At 39.6% G+C, this 6,000-nt stretch overlaps 1 long non-coding RNA gene across 3 annotated transcripts in view; it reads right to left on the reverse strand.

Annotated features, from left to right (window-relative positions):
• The window catches only part of LOC140341675 (uncharacterized), a 69,486-nt gene that overhangs the window by 14,329 nt on the left and 49,157 nt on the right, over window positions 1-6,000 (reverse strand). The window contains exon 1 of one of the 3 annotated variants that reach the window (XR_011922932.1): window positions 3,736-5,733. The exons of the other annotated variants lie outside the window; for them this stretch is intronic. This is a non-coding gene — a long non-coding RNA (uncharacterized lncRNA). Of the gene's footprint in view, window positions 1-3,735; window positions 5,734-6,000 lie in introns of those variants that run through there. 3 annotated transcript variants of the gene reach the window in all.

A 6,000-nucleotide genomic window follows, 5' to 3' on the forward strand; every position in this document is an offset into this window, starting at 1 on the left:
CAAATGATTTGGCTGGTGATCTGACAGCGGTCATCAGATAAGAACCATCATCATCCAGCGCTCCAGTACACCTATTGATGACAGGTATATAAATCTCAGATTGGAACTCAGATTGCACCAATTCAGACGTTGGAATAGCTCTGATCCAAGTCTGAATCGGTTCCGACCGGAGCTTTCCGAACACTAATGTTGACCAACCTGTCCAGCACAAGTAACAATGAAGACAAGTCAGGACAAACCATGGAGTATTGGAGAAGAAACTGTCAATATTAAGTCACTGTTTTATCAGCATTAAAGCCAGACAACCAGCATTCATAGAAGGGGAGGTCAGCAATCTTAGCCAGATCTTATTTGGGGTCATTCAATGATAAATATCGGTATGCAGATTCTGGTTTATATAATATGGGTTTCCTAATTATATAATTATATATATTTTTTTTAATTAAAACTTGTAAAAATACCCTAAAATAAACACATGACAGTTTCCCTTTAAATTCACACATGGCACAATTGTTGCATGAAATTGTGTGTGTCTCCTATTTATTTATTGTAGTCCTCCCATGGGGACCAACTGCGTTCCCCTCCCTCACTGCAAACCACCTGGTGCTTATGAAACTCTGGGGGAATACCAATTATGCAAATCTAAGACTGCCTGGTGAAAAACGAAAATTCATTATGTTTCCGGTCTAAAATATTATCATTATAGTTAAACTTCACCTACAGACCTCACGGAGGTTTCGTACTGTCAGCAATGCTTGGGGTAGCCTTCAAGTCGAAACGATCCGTCCACCATAGATGATGGAGAGTTTGAAGTACAAGCAAGGCTTTGTTAAAATAAATTGGCCTGGTTCTGTTCATATGCTTAGCTGGGCACGTACCCCACCCAAAATCTGTAGATCTGTGCCTACATAATCTCAGTTCAGTGCTCTATGCAACCCAGCCAGTATAAATATGGTGCTGGCCTTCCACATCTGATTACCAATGTTCTATAGACTGGAACAGATGGTGCTTTTGATGTAGGTTTCTATTCAAGTGCTTAGGTACAGGCAGCCTGGTACTACATATTTATTGGCTGGGCTGCAAAAGAGTGCACAAGCCTGCACTAATTATTGGAGGTAGATAATGACCCTCCTTTACCACCATTAGGTCAGCCAAACCTTCCTTTATGTGTATCTAATGCTCCCCCCAACAGACACTGCAGCCTACGACAGGAGGGTTTAAACAGCCAATCCAATATAGTGCCCTATACAAAAAAAAATTCCCCCTTTGTTGTAGCTTTGCATCCCATCTACTTGCAGCACAGCTCAAACCACGTAGTTATAGGCAACCCTCAGTGCAGACCCCCCCAGAGTAACAAACCCCTACTGCAGACCCCCATTTATAACAGACCACCCCAGAGTGCCCACACTGTCAATGAAGATCCCCCGAAATACAGAACCTACTTGGTAAGCCTTCCTACTTAGTCCTGCACTGATATGCAGCTGTGTAGCACTATATAAATATACATATATATGTATAATTAATAAAATATATTAAAAAAAATTTTATAAAGCAATGCAAAAAAATGTCAAACAAAAAACTATATATATGTGTAAGTGTAAGTTTATTGATATAATACAAAAATATAAAGAAATGAAAAAAAAACAAAATATTATGTATAGATATATATACATACACTTTATATATAAACACATGCACATACAAGATTTGGCAATGCTTCAACTAATTCTAAGAAATGTATTCATCAGAATTGTGCTGTTTACTTGCTTGCTTTGTGGGCGGGGTTACAGAACCACACCCTCCCTAATGTGACCCGCCCCTTTATTCTTTGCTTCCTTGTTCATTTCTGGAAAGTTTGTCTAGTGATTTACAAGAATTTTATTTAAAGCATGCTGTTACCAGGCAGGCCCTTTCCAGCCAATCAGCTTCTTGGTGGGTGTGTTTTCTGTTTAAAGAGGCAGCTGGTAAAGTTCTTTCAGCTCTGAGACAGCTGCTGTGGCTGAGCTGCTGAAGTTGGATCACAGCAAAGCTCGTTCAAAATAACGAACGAATAACGCAGATCTAAAAGCGGCATCTGATCATTTTTTTTAAAGCATACTTAAAGGGGACAATTTGTTTTTTTTGCTTAGTTGGCATCTGCTCGGCAAACTTGCAATAGCAGAAGTAGCAGAGAGGAATGAGGGCAACGTGGTTTAAGCTCGCTGCAGTTTGCACAATACAATATTTAATCAGATTTTTTTTTTGCACAATCAAGGCTAAAAACTAACACAAATACAATATAAAAGACATAGCAATAATTTGTTACTGTAAAATTAACAAAAACTGTCATTTATTGATATCCGGTAACGTGCCATATGCCGTGATTGCTGTTTAACGGCCTAATTTTGATTGAAAAGGAAAGGGTTAATCTAGTTTGTTACATCTCCAAAAAGTTTTTAAACTTTAAAAACATTTTTTTTCCATCCTTTGTCCCATCTCGGTGCTGCTGATCCCTCACTGGTAATTTGCAGCCACTTCAGGACTTTATGAACTTTCTGGTGGTGACAACAGCAAATTGTGCCTGCCTAATATGTATTGAAATAGACACTTGTAGTCATTGTCTTTGAGAAGCTTGTGTGACAACACAGGAGCAGAATTAGGAGAAAGCGTTGTCACCCCACAACAGAAAGGGACATTCATGGCTGAAATTGTCTAAATGAAAGCTTCAGATTTCATATATTGCGGATTTGAGAATTTAGTTATGGAATGTTCATATACTTTTTTGTGGAAAATAATTCAATATTTAGACAAATTTTGATTTCTGAGAATAACGTAAAAAAATAAAAGAGTCAACCTGTAGGCGACGACCAAGGAAATTCCTAATTCAGGTAAAAATAATGAATGCTGACGCGTTTCAGGGTAAACAATCTCACTTCATCAGGACTGTGAAGAAGACAGTGCAGAACAGATATTAGTAAGAAGGTCACACAGAGTTTTATTGGCTTCTGGTGTCAGGGCGGTCCCTCCCTTGACAACCACTATCCAATGAAAAATGTCCCCAGCGTTTTGATTGACAGCAGGCCTACAGCTTTCCAAAACCAATGAAAAAAATAGGCATGTTCTTTAAAAATAACCATAAACCCTGCTAAAAATCCAGCAGACCCTTAACATTCTTACAATGCTGCACTGAAATCTCAAACATCATTATCAGCCCAGCCTAAGTTCTCCTACAGAACACCACCCCTATCTGATAGAGATGAGGGGAGGTTAAGGCATTCTAACACCCTAACATACTTCCTGTCATAGGGTGACAACTTGTTTTTTTTAAGGATTCAAAACAGTTGACAAGGGTTGTCACCCTGGTGTGTTAGAACTACATTACGTCTGACCTTCCCTCATCTCTAAAACATGGGGAGGGGTTCTGCAGTCCACAGACAGATTTGTTACTAAATATTAAGATAGAAATGAAGGAAAAAGTCTAAAAAAATTTAGGATATTGTTTTGGGGTTATAAAACATTTTAAAATGTTTTCACCCAACATTCACAACATTCACACTGGAGATAACTTAAAAAGGTGTGAATCCAGTAAGAAAAAAACTGAATTTGGGTAAATGTTGGGTGAATCTTGGGTGAAACATTTTAGAAAAGATCCTGATTTCTTCACAGCTTCCTGTTTGTTCTTAAATCCATCTTGTTGCACATTCTGTCCCGAGAGTTCTATATGAATCATTTTTCCATAGTTTGCACATTTTTTACCTGGTCACATGATTTGTGGTGAAATTCCAGTTTTGGTCGGTTCAGTTCACAGCAAGCAGGAGAAAAATAAGCTGGCGGTAGCACATAAACTGCTGTTTCTGCAGCCTGGGAACCAATGAGTGAGCAGAAGGTGAATGAACTGACATAGACCGGGATCATTCATTTGTTGAACATCTGCAGCTGTTCTGTGATGTCATCATGGTGGAGAGACTTCACTATTCTTTTATATTTAAAAGAGATCAGTGTGATGTAAATACTTTCTGGGTGAAAAACAAATGTCCAAAGTTTTTCTACAAAGCAGCCACAGCCTGAAATGTAGAAAAATGTGTTCTCGGCCTGCATACTGCAAAAAAGGGCCCTTGCTCCTAGTGTAAAAGCAGTGGTCTCTCTGCTAAGGTTTGACATGCCCCCTGATGAGTCAGAGCTAAAGATCTCCAATCAGCAGGGAGCATGCTGCTATCAGCTTTGGTATAGGTCTGACTCAGGGCATGCCTGATCTCTGCAGAGAGATCACTGCTTTCTCACAAAGATCAATGGTCCTTTTTTGCAGCATGCTGGCAGGGTACAGGCCTTCTTTACTTATGCTGTAGCTGCTTTTCAAAGACAGTGAACTGTTAGATTTTACCTGGCATTTTCAAAGATTTACCTGGAATGTATTGAGCTGCTTCAGCTGAAAGTTCAATGGGGTCAAGTGTTTTTGAACCCTATATCTGTGCATCATTAATCATTGTATATACATATTTAGGGCCAGGGTCATCATTAGAAATGTCTGTGCCCCATACTAGGTAATCCTCCTGGAATTCCTCCCCTATGCCCACGTTCCATCACTGCAAAAGTAAAGTTCTTTTAATTGGGGCTTGGGTACAGGCCCTTGTCCTCCTGTAATGGCAGCCCGTCCATTCTTTCCCATAAGAATGCTCCATGTCCCATGATTCTTTGCATTGTGTATCATGGATGTAGGTGTTTACATTTGAAGTCTCAGCCCTGCCCATCATAATGGGGTGGCCACAAAGGAAGGCTTTCTGAATGGAGCATGAGTTGTAGCCACAGACCTTAAATATATTATGTTCTCTATGAAGGTATTTATGGGAACAATCTCATCAGATAATTTTACAAAAACAGAGGAAAGGAAAGTATAATTGAGACATAAAAACAATATTTTTTTTTGTCTTGAGCTTTGTGATATATTGAAGTAAACTTTGAGTGAAAATGGAAAAGGATCCCTATTCTTTAATGGTTGTATGGATCATGTGATCTCCTCTATGTGACAGCATTTACTTGCTAGGCATGGGCATGGTCATGTGACCAAGAAAGTGACACCTTTATTCTCCATTGAGTGCAGTAGGGCATTGCTGAGATGCTTTGATCTTCTTGGGCAAGGTGATGGTGCCTTCTCAAGCAATCATTTCCCCCTATGTTCACAGTAACCAATACCGGATCTGAACTATTCAGCTTACACAAACTCAGATGACATCGTCAGGACCTCAGACTAAAGTCCGGTCCTGATGATACACAGATTTCCAAAATTTGCAGAAAAAAACAATTTTGCAATCTGTAGCTCACATTGACTCGCCAGAAGTCATTGCATTTTCATGTACGGTAATTATTCCAAAGGTGAATGACAGAAGAAAAACAAGTTTGCAGACAACCAGATCAGACCGAGGTAATGTTTAGTTAGACTGAGGTTCTCACGGTAAGAAAATACAAAATACGTTGTTTTCAGTGCTGCGGGTAAACACAGACTCCACACGCTGATGTATAAATGTGTTAAGTACATAGGTCACGTTATAATTCTGAAAATTTAATATAAAACCAAGAAAGCTCTGTATGGAAAGCAATCTGCAAAAATGGAAGGGATTTAACAATGAGATTGGGGTCAATCAATAGACATCTTCTATGCTGTGATGCAATATCATCACTTGATGTTACCCTTATTACCCCAGAACCCTTCTTCTCTGGCCCTCTATGATTAGGTTTCACTTTTTATAGGGGTCTGACTTTCCGTGACTTCATATCCAAGAACTGGCATTCCAAGGACCAACGGGATTGCCCCGGTGACCAGGCATTATCATTGGACAAGGGGGTGGTAGATGGTAGAGCTTAGCAGGTAGTGGAGCTTACCTATCAAGCAGATAGGATTATTTGATTGGACAAAGAGTTGGCAGGTGGTGTGGCCTTGCTATCAACCTGTTCAAGTTCTTTCACTTGACAAAGAGTTGGCAGGTGATGGCGCTTAGCTATCAATCAGTAGAGGTTTTTTTCACT

Source organism: Pyxicephalus adspersus, chromosome 12 (assembly GCF_032062135.1).
Source record: "Pyxicephalus adspersus chromosome 12, UCB_Pads_2.0, whole genome shotgun sequence".
Taxonomy (NCBI): domain Eukaryota; kingdom Metazoa; phylum Chordata; class Amphibia; order Anura; family Pyxicephalidae; genus Pyxicephalus; species Pyxicephalus adspersus.